Below are 16,081 nucleotides of genomic sequence, written 5' to 3'. Positions count from 1 at the left end.
TCTACATTGTTGCCAGTCACAGTAGTCAATGAATAACTCTATCCCAGAAGGGGCTTAGAGGAGCAATGAGAAGGTATCTTGCCTTTTGGAGATGGGAAAAGTGAACCTATCCTTCCAGCCCCTGAAGAAAGGGGGGGGGTGGTTTCTCAGCAGATGCCTGTACAAGAGAAAAGTTTTGATAGCTCCCACTGCCATGGGGCTCCCAGTGAGGGAAAGGTGCTGGCTGGTATGCCAGGGAACACTGAGTGGGTAGTGATATGTAGTGATTCCCTTGGACCTGAACAGGCCTGCAACACTTTACTATAGATGATTGATAGTGACTGTGCCAAAAATGTCATCTTGCTGTGACCATGAAGTTCTTGGTGCTGCACCAGATCAACATCACCACCTTACATTGAGTGACCATTGGAAACGACAAAGATTTGGCATTATCCACTGAGAGAAATGATGATTTTTTTCTCATATTAATAACCAATTATTAAATTAAAATTAAGGTTTTCCCTTCCTATTTCCTCATTCAGAGATCAGCCCCTGGAGATTATTCACTCAGCCTCTGAAGAGACTGAGGTTGTGTAAGAGAGAATGTGCCCCAAGTTTGGGGAAATAGTTGGTACTGTTCTTACTATATTTCCTCAATTTTTATCTTTGTAAAAGTTAATAAATCATCTGGTATTTGTTAAAAATAGATTGATCAATGGAACAGACTAGACAAAGGGAGAATCAGAAATAATGGAACAATAGTCTACTGTTTGATAAAGTGGAAAACATCAATTATTTAGGGGAACAAACCTCCTTATTTGATTAAAACTGCTAGACAAACTGGAAAGCAGTCTGGCAAAAATTAGGCTTAGACCAACACCTTACACCACTTTCACAATTCAAACTACAGAAAAATTAGAAGAGAAGCAGATCATTTACCTCTCACAGCTATGGATAGGAAAGGAATTTTTAACCAAATAAGTGATAGAGGTAATTATAATAAGATAAAATAGATAAATGATTACATGAAACTGAAAAGCTACTGCACAGAAAAATTAACACACCTAAGATAAGAAGAAAGTTGGTTGAATAGAAAAAATGTTTGTATTAAATTTCTCTGTAAGTTTTATATTGAAAATGCATAAATAATTAAGTATCTGCAAGGCTCATAGCCATTCCCCAATATATAAGTAGTCAAAAGATATGAACGGGGGCAGCTAGGTGGCGCAGTGGATAAAGCACCAGCCCCGGATTCAGGAGTACCTGAGTTCAAATCTGGCCTCAGACACTTGACACTTACTAGCTGTGTGACCCTGGGCAAGTCACTTAACCCCCACTGCCCTGCAAAAAAAAAAAAAAGATATAAACAAATAGATCTCAAAGGAAGAATTTCAAAGTATTCACAACCACATGAAAGAATGCTCAAAATCACTAACAATAAGAGAAATGCAAATCAAAACAACCTTGAGGTTTCACCTTATACCTGGCAAATTTGCAAAGATGGCAAAAAATGGCTCAGTGTTGGAGGAACTGTGGAATGATAGATACACTAATGCATTGTTGATGGACCTGTGAAATGGTAAAACTATTTTGGAAAGCAATTTGGAATTATGCAAATAAAGTGAGTTAGATGTCCATACCTTTTGAACCAGAGACTTCATTTACTGGATTTATAATCCAAGGAAGCTACTGATGAGGAGAAAGTCTCCTTATATAGCAAAATATTTATAGTAGTACAAAAAAAATTGGAAACAAAAGAGATGTCCATCAATTAGGGAATGTCTAAACAAATTTTATGAATGTAATGGAGTATTACTGTGCTGTAAGAAATGATGTATGGGATAAATACAGAGAAGCATGGAAAGATTTATGTGAACTGATATAGAGTGAAGTAAGAAGAGCCCAAAAAATATATAAACAATGGAAAAAAGAACCACACACACCAAAAAAAACCCCAAAGGTGAATGTAACAAAATTATAAAAATTAAGCATGAAAAGAAAAAAAATTAAGCATGATTCAAATGAGAATAAATGACAAAATAGCCCCAATGCACCCCTTTGTGGAGTCAGGAGGCCCATGAGTATTGAACATTACAAACATTTTTGGATTTTAAAAAATTGATCTATCCATAGCAGCTAGGTGGCACAGTGGATAGAGCACCAGCTCTGGATTCAGGAAGACCTGAGTTCAAATCCAGCCTCAGACACTTGACACTTATATAGCTGTGTGACCTTGGGCAAGTCACTTAACCCCAATTGCCTCACTCCCCCCCAAAAATTGATCTATCAATTGTGCTGAATTTTTCCCCTCTTTTAAAAAGAATACTATTGGGGCAGCTAGGTGGTGCAGTGGATAGAGCAATGGCCCTGGAGTCAGGAGTACCTGAGTTCAAATCCAGCCTCAGACACTTAACACTTATTAGCTGTGTGACCCTGGGCAAGTCACTTAACCCCAATTGCCTCACTAAAAAAAAAAAAAAAGAATACTATTTCTTATATGGGATGACTCTCTGAGAGGAAGGGGGGAGATGCTGGAGACAAGGTAAGAAACAGAAACCATCAATAAGTATTTTTTTCTTTTCTTTTCTTTTTTTTTTTTTGCAGGGCAATGGGGGTGAAGTGACTTGCCCAGGGTCACACAGCTAGTAAGTGTCAAGTGTCTGAGGCCGGATTTGAACTCAGGTCCTCCTGAATCCAGGGCCAGCGTTTTAACCACTGCACCATCTAGCTGCCCCCCAATAAGTATTTATTTAAAAGTTAATTGATCTTAATTGGTTAAATGCTACTGGGGCACTAATCACTGGTGGTTAACATTGGCCTGACAACACCTAGATGGGGGCTTGGGTCAACAACATTAGAAAAACTACCCCAATCTCTCAGGGGTACCCCTAGAATCCTAAGTGGGGAGAGATATAGCTGAATGTTAGCCCTAATACCTAACATTAAGGTCATTTATGTTGTGGAAGGTCTTGTAGAAGGCTTTTAGGATTTGCCTTCAAGAGATGATGTGTCTTTGGAACCACATTTACTGAATGTAGGCTAGGAAAGTGTTTTGTTGTTTTTTTAAGTATTGAAACTGTCCTTGAAACTTAACTAGTTCAAAGGACAAAGGTTACTATTTTTTTTCCGTGAGGCAATTGGGGTTAAGTGACTTGCCTAGGGTCACACAGCTAGTAAGTGTTAAGTGTATGAGGTCGGATTTGAATTCAGGTCCTCCTGACTCCAGGGCCGGTGCTCTATCCACTGTGCCATCTAGCTGCCCCGACAAAGGTTACTATTGATGCAGCTTTTCCTGGTCACTTAAGTACAAAAGCCAGGGTGTGAGGAGTCAGAGACTTCTTCCTCAGGCTTAACACATGTTTCTGACCTTCATCAACATGGCAAATAGTGAAGCAAGGAAGCTTTGCTCATCTGAATCAATCCGCATTGAATATCCTTTCTATACTGTCACTCTGTAAATGTCCTTTATGGTTTGTGAGTGTATCATTTTCTTCCAGTCCTGAATTGATCCATCTTTTTGTTCTGGATGTTAGAGAACCAGGAGAAATAGTGAACGATGTGAGAAATGCCAATCATGAAGTCAGTCCTCTGATAGAAATAAAAATCATTTAGAGCATCAGTCTGCACACTTACTCATCTCTCTAAAAACACTCAAATGGGGGGCAGCTAGGTGGCGCAGTGGATAGAGCACCAGCCCTGGAGTCAGGAGGACCTGAGTTCAAATCATGCCTCATACACTTAACACTTACTAGCTGTGTGACCCTGGGCAAGTCACTTAACTCCCAATTGCCTCACCAAAAAAAGAAAAGAAAAGAAAAGAAAAGAAAGGAAAGGAAAAGAAAAGAAAAGAAACACTCCTATGACTCCTGCAATCCAACCTCCTCCAGAGAGCCTTGACAGAATTATTAGATGACAAGTAATGGCCTCTCTGTTGAAATTTAGAATAATCAATTCCTCCATTCATTGCGGTAGAGTGCTGAACCTAAAGTCAGAAAGACCTGAGTTCAAGTATGGCCTCAGACACTTACTAGCCCTGTGACCCTGAGAAAGTCACTTAACCTATTTGCCTCAGTTTCTTCATCTGGAAAATAGGGGTAATAATAGCATCCACCTCCCATGATTGTTGTGAAGATGAAATGAAATAATAACTGTAAAGTTCTTAGCACAGCTGGGCATATAGTAAACACTATACAAATGTTATCTATCATTATTATTGTTTTTATCATCATAATTACTGCCCATCCTAATGGTGCCATTATCTTTATCATCCACTTAAATCACATTTACTCCCTTGATATGGTTTGGCTGCTAACATCTTACTGTGAATCTCACTGAGAATCTCAGAATGTCCGAACTGGAAGAGATTTTCAGATTCCAGACATCTATTCCATACCCCTCATTTACAGATGAAGAAACCATGGCCCAAGGTTTGGGGTGGGTTCTGTCACAGGCATTTTCTTTACCAGCTTCTAGAAGATACGTACAATCATTCCCATGTCACACCTATTCTAGGAGATTTCTTTTTCTTGGAGAAGATTTTTTATGGTGGTGGTTGTGATGATGATGAAGAAGAGGAGGAGGAGGGTGAGGATGATTATAAAGAGGAGGATGATATTTGGTCAGGAATTATTCTGGAGACCTGAGAATGTTAAACACCTTTTTTTTTGGAAACCCTATACTAAAGGGACTATCTGAAGCAGTAGTGAACAATGAGAAACCAGATACCATGGTATTAGTGAAGAATTTCTCAGATGAAACAGGAAAGGAAGGAAATCCAGGGAGGTTTACATTGCACCTGGCACAGGTTAAAAGAATCCAGGGTCATTGTTGACAATATTAAACTCCATGGTTCTCTGGAAAGGAGCCTTTGCTTCTGAAGTAGATGAGAGAAGGTGTGTGTGTGTGTGTGTGTGTGTGTGTGTGTGTGTGTGTGTGTGTGTGTGTGTTTTGCCAAGAGAAGTTGCCTTAAGATGATAGAGCTAGAGCTGGAAAGGATCTCAGAAGACAACTAATCTAATCCCTTCATTTTACAGATGAGGAAATTGAGGCCCAGAGAGGTTGTGACTTTGCACAAAGTCACACAGGTACTAAACATAAAGCCAAGCCCTCTGAATCCAGAGACAGTGTTCTTTTGAGAGCACCATGTTTTACTACAACCCCCTCTCTCCAACCACCTTGAGGAACCTTTTTTTTTTTTTTTTTTTTAGTGAGGCCATTGGGGTTAAGTGACTTGCCCAGGGTCACACAGCTAGCAAGTGTTAAGTGTCTGAGGCTGGATTTGAACTCAGGTACTCCTGACTCCAGGGCTGGTGCTCTATCCACTGCGCCACCTAGCTGCCCTGAACGTTTTTTTAAAAACAGAATCCCACTTCAAAATAGATGTACTGCATATTTGAGAATGTCTAAATGAATGGCTGAGAACAAGTATAAAAATTAAGGATGTATTTGTTACATTTTGACTATAATCCTCTACGGATATATAGCCATACACTCATATCCACAGGGTCCACATTCACTTGCTCAAGGTAAATAAAATTATATTAAGGGAACAAATGGTATATGTATATGCAATACATGCTATACACCATCAGGGAAAACATGAAAATTAAAACATACATCTCCCAAGAACATGTACTCCACAGCCTATTTCCCCAAATATTCTTAAGGGCCATTTCCCTAAATTCCATTACCATTTATCTAGTATCTTCTGAACCTTTTAATAATACCTAGCTCTCTACAAATGTTATCTCATTTGATCCTCACAACAATCCTGGGAGGTGGGTACTATTATCATTCCCATTTCAGAGATGAGGAAACTGGGGGCAAATAGAGGTTCAATAATTTAACTCAGGATCACACAGTGAGTATCTGAATCAGGATTTGAACTCAGATTAAATGTTCCATCTACCACAACACTGAGCTATCTCAAAGGATATGACCAGGACATGGACTCAAAACCGACCCTAATTAGCTGTATAACCAAGAGAAAGTAATTTAATATCTGTGGTTCTCACTTTTCTTATCTGTAAAGGGTGTGTGTGTGGACTAGATGATCTTAAATAGTCTCTTCCAGCTCTCTGAATGGGAAAGAAAAACTGTACACATCTCTTTGCTGCTCAAAAAATATTTATTGTATCCCTATTGCTTCTGGGATAAAATAAAACACTTTCTGTTTGACACTGAACATCCTTCATCATCTGGCTGCACCTTATCATTTCAGATGAATTTCATATAACTTGCTCTCATGTACTACCTTTTCAGCCAAAAATGGCCTCTTGGCTCTTCCATCTCCTGTTTGTTTGCTTTGATACAGGCTATTATTGCCCATTCCTAGAATGTTCTCTTTACTCACCTTGGCCTCTCAGAATCCCAACTTCCTCAGCTCAAGTGCTACCACCTTCAGAAACAACCTCCAATTTTTTTTTTATGGTGGATCTCTATCAGTAATTGTTTTTCCTGGTCAGCTATCTTGGTCAGTGAAAGGAATGATTTTCCAGTGACTCCTGTGTAGCTGTTTCAGTCAAGGTGAGGAGCAAATGCACAGCTATAGAAAAGAGATGAATAAGGAAGCTTTGGGCTTCAGTGAATGTGATGGTTAGGGATAAATTCCACAATTTGCTGTGAAGGGAAGAGTGGGATGCTACTCACCTTTTTACCTTCCTTTTGGTTGATCACACACCCCCTAGTATCAAGCCATGGCTTCCTCTTTGGAGATCACTATGCTGCTGTCATTAGTTTTCTTCCTCTTCCCCCCTCAAATTTTGCTGTGAGCTTAGCAGATGCTGACCTGGCCTCTAGAGGACACCCTGGGGGTCAAGGACATGAAGCTCCCCTGAAACTTATGGAGGCTCCAGGGACATGTGTGTCTTGGTATTTAGTTGTACTGGAGATAATGAATTTCTTGTCTTCTGACTTTGAAAGGATTTGATACTTTAGGATTGAGTGACCATTAGTCTTCTCCCCATCCTGAGACATCTTCAGGAAACCGGATGCAGCTTCAATGAAAGGAAGAGAAAGTTCCTGGCTTGGTCCCACTTGTGTTAGCACTTCAAGGGGCATCCCTGTGATCGAGGCTCTCAGTGAGGGGTGGGATGATAAAGGACTGAACTTTCTCCAACTCATCTTATGCCAACCATGTCCTTGAGGCTCCCAGTTCATGTGGCAGCTAGTTCAGGGGAACTTATGTAGGCAAATTTTCACCTGACTGGGTTTTCTGCTTTTGCATTTGTCCTTTCTTGATTTTAGGTGAACAAGTTTCTATCCCAAGGCAGACACATTCAGCTTGGAGGCAACTTTATGAGGTCAGGAGTTCTTGAGTCACATCCAGTCGGAACTGAATGGTGGTAGGAGAGTGTGTTCCAACAACTACTACTCTTCAAGAGGATGACCCCCCACCAGCAGGATTGGCTGAAACCTGGTCATTTTATCAGTAGACTTTTACAAGGAATTTGGACGGTTGAGAGTGAAATATAAAATGATCGATTGCCTGTCCTGTATGGATGTAGCTTAATTATCAGTCTTCTAAAATTCTAATGGTATTTTAAAGTTAGGTCTTAACTCTTGAATCTTATTTTATGTCATTCTGTTAATGCTCTCTGTGAATCTTTTATGCTTAGTACTTCTTTTATGTGTAGGAATACATTTTACATATCATATATGATTCATATAGCACAAGAAGTACATTTTTACTCTCTGTTCCCTATCTGGGGAAATCCTAAATGTGAGCCATAACATAAGCTATATGTCAAAGGCTTTGCAAACTTTAAAGCCCTATATAAATGTCAGCCATTGCTGTTATTATTGTGACTATTATTACAGTTATTTTGTTGTTATTGTTATTTTTGTGACTCCTTGTGATTAATCTTCTAACTCTTATTCAAACTCTCAGGTCAGGTATATAGAGGGTGGGTGCTATCTCAGATTGCAGATATAATGCAGTGAGTGGCTACTCCTACTACTATGGCTTACAGTCACTGGTGTGCTTCCCATTAACAATCAGACATTAGACTTAATTAACTTTTAATGAAGGCATTCACTAAGACAGTATATTATGAATAGGTTTTTAAAGTATCTCTTCTCTGCGCCTGCGCACTCACGCACGCACACACGCGCGCGCGCGCGCACACACACACACACACCCCTGCAAAGAAAAACCCAAGACATAGTCTCCCATACTTATGGGAGAATAGTGGACACTTGGGAATTGTGCACTCAAATTTAGAATACAACAGTGGTGAGGCACACATATAGGATACATGAGTGGCAAAGGATTGCTTGCAATTCATGGTGATGGAAGTCCTTTCTCGCTCTGTAGAGTTCTCATATAACTCTTCTTGGGTTCAGCCTTCTCCTAGACAGGCTGCTCAGCTGGATTCTCTTATTTTCTTTTGTTTTAAGCCAGCTGTCTTCTCTGTTGTGAGAAGTCATGATCCTTTGAAACTGTCTCCTTCTTCAGGTAACTGTCTCTCTCAACTTATGCCAGTCTTTCAATGTTTTTCTGCTCCTGGCTACATGCATTGTCTCCAGATGTTGATTCCAATCTGAACTACTTGCCTGGGTACAGAATAGGGAGTAGGTATAGTGCCCCAGTCCCTGTGGGTTTGGTATTTATTCCTTAAGGTATTTTACATATTTGTCTTTTTATCTAGCTAGCTATCATCTATCTATCTATCTATATGTATGTGTGTGAATATATTTAAATGTATATATACATACACACGAATGTATGTTTTTATTTTTATACATCTATACACACCCATACATGTCTGTGTACATGTACTCAAGTGTGTGATGGGCCTTTTGACCAAGTCCATAAGTAATTCAAGAGATTTGGGAGAAGGCTGCCCCTTAAAGTGGGTACCTATTCTCAAGTGCCTTCTTCCTTCTCTCAAAAATACAGTTTCCTATGTGTGGTCAAAAATCCTGTTGCGTATGTATACAGTATATATCTATGCATTTATATTCCCACAATAGAATATTGACTCCTTGAGAACAAAACTGGTTAGTTTTGGGGTCTGTGTTATGTTTTGGTTAGTTTTTATGTTTTTTGAAATGTCCCCTAGCACCTAGGACAGTACCAGGTACAGAATGGGTACTTAATGAATACTTGTTGAATTGAATCATCCTTATTATAACAGCTAGCATTGATATAGCATTTTTAAGGTTTGCAAAATGCTTTACAAATATCTCATGTTCATAATCCAGGGACATAGATATCATTTGAGGAAAATGAAGTAGAGAGAGGTTAGGTGACTTGCCTAGGCTCAGGCAGCTAGTAAGTGTCAGGAATTGAACTTCAATCTTCCCATCTCCATCCAGGTCCAACACTCTATTTCACGACCTATCGGACTCCCAGGCCGGTCTGGCTTGTTCATTTGCATAATTTGAAGTTGGTCGTGGGAGAAGGGAGTAGCAGTGATCTGAACCCTTGGAAATGCTAACTAGTGCCTTGTCTCTTGAAGATTTGTCAATCTATGTGATTAGATGACACTTGGGGTAGCTATGAATGAGGAGTTTGGTCAAAATTGTGAATGTTTTGGTTCTTTGGTGTTGAGGAAGGATCATTCTTTCCAACCCCAAGCAGTGGTTTACCCACACGTGGTGCATATTCAGCACTGTGCTAGAAGCTATTATATGTCCAAAGAAGTAGATATGTATGACATGGTTTCTGTCCTCAAGAAGATTCCAGTCTTGTTGGAGGAAGATGAGACTTATTCCCAAGAAATAGCTAGAGTGATTTGTGCCATTCTCTCCATGCTTAATTAGTATGTGATTAAGTGCCAAATTTGGGGGCATAGAGAAGTGCTAAAGGAATTTCAGAGAAAGGAGATAATAATGTGGCAAAGAGGTAGAATACTGAAGTAGACAAAGTCAGGAAATGTGGGTATGAATCCCACTTCAGAAACTTGTGTGCCAACGAGTAAGCCACTAAACCTCTAAGAAGCTCATTTTTTTTCATCTGTAGAATGGGCAGCTAGGTATTGTAATAGATAAAGGGCCAGACGTGGAGTCAGAAAGACTCATCTTTCTGAGTCCAAATCTGGCCTCAGACACTTACTAGTTGAGTGACCCTGGGCAAGTCATTTAACCAAATGAGGTTCATCTGCAAAATCAGCTGGAGAAGGAAATGATGAACAACTCCAGAATCTTTATCACGAAAACCCAAATGGGATCACAAAGAGTTGGACCTGACAGCAAAGACTGGGGTTGAGAGATATTACTTGGAGAGGCTGGCTTTGAATTCTGGAAGTCTTGCCCCTGTGAGGGTAAGTCACTTAAATTCTCACTCAGTACCCCCACTCTCTAGAGCTCTGTTACAGACAAGTTGTAGGGGATTTCCAGACTTTACAGAGATCTGGACCAAAAAGAAGGGAGCCAATACTTACATGCATCATTCTCAGAGTTATTGTGAGGAAAGCATTTTGTAAACCTTAAAGTGCTATGCAAATGTGAGTTATTATTAGAGTTGTTTGAGAAGCCTTCATGTAAGAGATGGGGCTTGAGCTAGAAGTGGCAGGATAGGTGGGTTTTGAATGGAATATAAAGATCACTGTAACAGTGTCAGGAAATCTTAGTTCAAGACCCAGTACTTAACAGGCTTGTGACTATGGGCCGATCTTCCTGACTCTCTGGCCAGCCCTCTATCCACTACCATTGTATGGATGAAGAAATTGAGGCTCTTAAATTCTGTTTTGCCTTAGGTTTCTGGATTAGCTGAAGCTCTACAATTCTGTATGTATGTAATTCAGTATATATGACTAGGTTTTTTTAAAAAGGCAGAGGGACAATAAGAACAAACTAGGCATAAACAGCTGTGAGAACTAGTTTTGTGAGCAGGTCAAGCATATACAATCCCTACCCTCTAAATTTATAATCAATCTAACCACCTAGTTATTTCAGAAATGAAATGCCAAACTCAGAAAAAACTTCACTTTCAAAAAGGCAAGGTTTCCCAAACAAATACTACACAAAATAGCTGCTATCACTGAGAAACTATATCAGTGAAATTACTCCATCTTCATTGTCTTCCCTGTCTGAAGTGAGCAACACAGATGATATAAAATATGATAATAATAGCTCACTTTTATGTAATGCTTTAAAATTTACAAAATGCTTTACCAAATATTAACCCACTTTATCCTCACAGCAACCCTCATTTGTAAAATGAGGTTAAGTGTCTTGCCCTGGGTCACATAGCTAATAAGTGTCTGGTACCACATTTGAACTCAGTTCTTTCTTACTCCAGGTCCAGAGCTCTCTCGATTGCATTTAGTTTTGAAAAACAGAGACACAAACTCATTTATACTGCCCTTAATACTATACTATGCTTCAATTCCTCTGCATCTGGTCAGTTCAAATGGCGTTTATTAAGTCCCTACTCTGGCTCTGAACACATTACAAAATCACATGCTGGGTCCTAAAGATACAAATATGAAATAAGACAGTCCCTGTCTTCACAGAGCTTATATTGGTTGAGAGACAGGATAAGACATGTACACAAGTAATTACAATACAAGGCAGAAAGTGATAAATGAAAAGGAGAGGTCCAGACAATGTACAGTGAAACATCTGAGGAGGGAAGATCACTTTCAGCTGTAGGGAGATAGAGGTGGGAGGAGGGCTCAGAGAAGATTTCATAGAGAAGGTGCTGTAAGGTTAGGCCTAGAAAGAAGCAAGGGAATTTCTCCCTTCTTGATCTTATTCTCATTATTCAAGATGAAGCTGGCTTAAGGAATGGAGGAAAGGTGTCAAATCAATAGGTGATTGACAAAACAGGAAATCTGCCTGTGTTAGATCAAGAATTGACCATTATATTCCAACCTGTAGGAAAGGGTAGCAAAGTGGGTGGCTGTCAGCAATAGGTGGGTACATCTAGACAGCACTATTAATCCATTGTTCAATCTGTCTTAATTTTGCCAGCCAGGTACATAAATGATTCAACTCTTCTGTGAGATGTTTAATGTTGTGGTGAAAAAAATAATCTGAGTGTTTATTCATAGGATTTTCTAGAAGAGCTCAAGGCATTCTACTGACCTAATTCATTCTTACATCCCATGTGACAAAGGAAGGTGGAGATCATAGGATCATAAAGCTGAAGTTGGAATGGACCCAAGAGTTCATCTAGTCCAACCCCCTTATTTTACAGAGAAAGAAATTGAGGCCCTTGGAGATTGAGTGATTTGTCCAAAGTCACATAGGCAACATGGATTCCAGATAGGATTTGAAAACAGGTCTTTTGACTCCAGAGGCAATCTCTTTTCACTGCACCATACTGAAGTACTATTTTAAGTTCACTTTAAAAGATTAGGAAACTAGGGGCAGCTAGGTGGTGCAGTGGATAGAGCACTGGCTCTGGATTCAGGAGGACCTGAGTTCAAATGAGGCCTCAGACACTTGACACTTATTAGCTGTGTGACCCTGGGCAAGTCACTTGACCCCAATTGCCTTTCAAAAAAAAAAAAGATTAGGAAACTTAGGCCCAGAAAGATACTATTTTATTGGTGGGGTAAGTAGGTATAGAACTCATATCTTCTCCATTCTCTTTGGTCTTCCTCTGAATTTGTTTAGGAATCTCAATCCAGGGCCCCTAAATTGAATTCTCCATTAGGTAGCCTAACTTGTGGTCCTTCCTCATCAGCCTCTGAGGCCTTGCCTAGGTTTCCCCATATTCACAGAACAATCTTCCACTCCTTCCATATATACTCCCATTCAATTACAGTTGGAAGACATCTCCAAATTGTCTTCTTAGACACACCCAACTCATTTTCCAATCTGCCAATATTATCCTTGATTCACCTTTCCTCCCTTGACATATATAAGTAGTATAGGGACAGGATCTGTGATTTCATTAGTCTAGGAAAGGATAGAGAAGGAAACTCCCTTGATTAATGCAGGGCAACATCTCCATTGCAATTTATAGGTTTAGAGAGTTGCCTAGAGTGCTAAGAAGTTAAGTGACTTGCCCAGTATCACACATCCCATATGTGTCAGTAGCAGTACTTGAACTCAGATTTTCCTTTCTCTCCATTAGGCTTCAAAGCCTAGGGGCGGCTAGGTGGATAAAGCACTGGCCCTGGATTTGGCCCCAGACACTTGATACTAGCTGTGTGACCCTGGGCAAGTAAGTCACTTAACCCTCGTTGCCCCACCAAAAAAAAAAAGCCTATAATGTACCCAGTATCCACAGGATATAATTTTATATATTGCTTATTTTCTCCTCAACTCTCATTTATAGTATTATTCTAAAAGCTTATTGAGGATAGAAGCCTTTTTTATTTCTTACTATTAAAAGTCCGATACCCTGTGTTGACCAACTTAGTTTAGCAGAAAAAAAATACTAAAGGTGTAGGAAAAGGAGGGATAGGGAAGACTCTTAGAACAGAATCCTAAGAATTCGATGGAATCACAGAATCTTAGGAGTTGAAAAGGACCACAGAGGTAATTTAGTCTACCAATTACAGGAAACCTTTTTACAAACACCCTTGATGCTTGACTCTTTTGGAAACCATCCGGACCCATGCTACCTCCCAGTGGGAAAGAACGACATCGTCTGGGGGTAGTGAAGGCTGGAAGGAGAGAGAACAGCTGCACTGGGGTGGAAATATCAAGTGCCCCTCCCTTTCCTGCAGATCAACTTTTACCTCAGTGACTCCAGGATTCATCCCTTTAGAAAGGTTCAGTTGAAGAAAATAAAAGATCCCAGCTACAGGTGCTGAGATTTAAACCCCAATTCTTCCTCTGCCAAAGTTTCAACTGATAAGTAGAACACATTACTTTCTGGGTTTTTTTCCTTTCTTTCCTTTTTTTTCTTTTTTCTCTTGGGTGTGTGTGTGGGGGGGGGCAATTGGGGTTAAGTGACTTCCCTAGGGTCACACAGCTAGTAATTGTTAAGTGTCTTAAGCTGGATTTGAACTCAGGTCCTCCTGAATCCAGAGCTGGTGCTCTATCCACTATACCATCTAGCTGCCCTGAACACATTACTTTCATCTAAGAACAGGACTGGTGAAGAGCAAGAGGAGTGGGGGAAATGCAGGCTGCTCAACAATTACAGAATCATACAGCCTTCTGAATCCACTAGTCTAAACCCATTTTACAGATGAGGAAACTGAAGACCAGAGAGACCAAATAACCAGCTCAAAGTCACACAGATAGTAGGCAAAAGGGCAAGTACTAGAATCTGGATGTTCTTTCCACTGCACCCCACTGCCTCTTGGTTAAAAGAAATATTTAAATCTGTGCCAGTGAGACAGAACTGGAATTCTCTCTAAAGACCAGGTAAAAGACCACGAAACAGTTTTATATTACTCTAAATCTCCCAGTCTTGCATCCTGGGACCTTCTGGCTCTCATCTTTGTTTCTGAGCCAGTGAGTGATTTCTTCTGGGGGTAATGAGGCATGTGCCTATTGGCCTGTAGGGGAATCTACATACCCTTCATACTTGTCCAGGGTGGAGGGAGCAGCACTGCTCTAAGTCCCTAGGCATTTTGTCTAGATTGTTGGGGCATCAGATTGTGCCATCCTGTCCTGATATCACCACCTGTATTCCTTTGCCCTATTTTTGATTCTTCCAATCCTGATTTCTAAGCCTTCCTTGGGAAGACCTTTGGTGGCCCCAAAGCAAGCCAGGCCACTAGGCAGTGTCCAAGACCTCAAAGTGCCTCCCACCTGGATAAGTGCTTATTAGTTCTCCCTCCACACCCCTGACCATGCCCCACTTATTGTTTGGGGGGGATCCCCACCCTGAGTTGACCTCTAGGAGACAGCAGCCTCCTCAAAGGGAGCAAAGTAGAAACACTAATGCTCCCTCTAAGCTTATTAACAGTGAGATTCTGGACAAGAGGATTCCTTACACCCCCCCCCACCTCGTTCTTCAGTTCCCCTCAACTATAAAAACATGGAGGCTCAGTCAGCTTGGTATTATCCTTTGTATCCAGTGAGGGACAGAACCAAGTCTAGCCCCTTACAGGCAGAGTGCCAGGATCAGCAGAGATTTTCCCCCTCCCCCAACTCAGAGGGGGCAAAGGGCATTCATTATGTGGAAGAAGAGTTTTAAACTCGGCTCAAGGGAGAATCCAGAGAGGGGGAGGCGGTGGAAGGGTTCAGTTCATAAAAGAGAATGTTCTGGACTCCAAAGGGATTTAAAAAAAAAAACAACAACCCGATAACCTTCCCCCCACCCCCCCACCCCTCCTTCCTTGGCTTCCCCTACCCCCTCCTCCCAGAGTTCAAACCTTCCAGCCGCTAGTGGCCTGCAGCCAACATCAAGGCCACACTGGCCGCATTCAGGTCCCTCCTAGCCTCAGGGTCCCCTGTTCCTTCCAAACCAAGGTCATATCCTAGGCCTTTCCAGGGTTGACCGCCATTCCCCACACTCCCACACCCCAAGCAGGCATTCAGCACCGTGTTAACCCCTTCTCTCCCCAGCCTGGCACAAGCAGCCAAGCCATAGCCACGCTAAAGAAACAGACGACCCCATGCGTAAATCCCCAGGCCTCTTTAGCCCCGCCAGGTTCCTTCTCCTACGGGCCACACAAACCGAGTCAGATTGCTGCGTCGGCACAAAGTATCACGCTCTAGTCCGGGATAGCAGGCTCCCAGGCCAGAGGAGGGGGTGGGGGAAGGCGGGCTGGTGGAGCCGATTTCCCAGCGCTCTGCAGACTCCTCGCCTCTGGGGAGCATTTAACCCATTCCTCCCCACGTCCAACTGGGTCCCGAGGTTGCCTGCTGCCTGAGGGGATGGAGAAAATAGTGGGAAGATTTGGTTTGGTGTTTTGTTTTTGTTCCGCCCCCCCCCCAAAAAAAAACTTGGGGCAGGAAAGGGCAGCAGCATTCTATAGGGACGACCTGCTTCCAATACTCCTTCCTTCATAGCAGGAAACCGCCTGGCATTCGCTTTGACTGCGGTAGAAATCTCTGGGTTGGTAGTTTCCGGGGAGTGCGCCTGGCTCAGTCCCAGGAAAGCAAAGTACTTCTACCGTTTCCTCTGCAGGGTGGGCCAGCAGCCTAGGCTCTGGGGACACTGGCTGCGGCGGTAGAAGTGTGGAATGGAGAAGGGCTCCAAGTTTCGAGGTACAGTCAAACTGCAGGGATGAAAAGGAGGACT

The sequence above is a fragment of the Dromiciops gliroides genome, chromosome 4 (assembly GCF_019393635.1).
Source record: "Dromiciops gliroides isolate mDroGli1 chromosome 4, mDroGli1.pri, whole genome shotgun sequence".
Classification (NCBI taxonomy): Eukaryota; Metazoa; Chordata; class Mammalia; order Microbiotheria; family Microbiotheriidae; genus Dromiciops; species Dromiciops gliroides.
The sequence above is the reverse complement of the archived record's forward strand: the minus strand, read 5'-3'. Positions refer to the sequence as shown.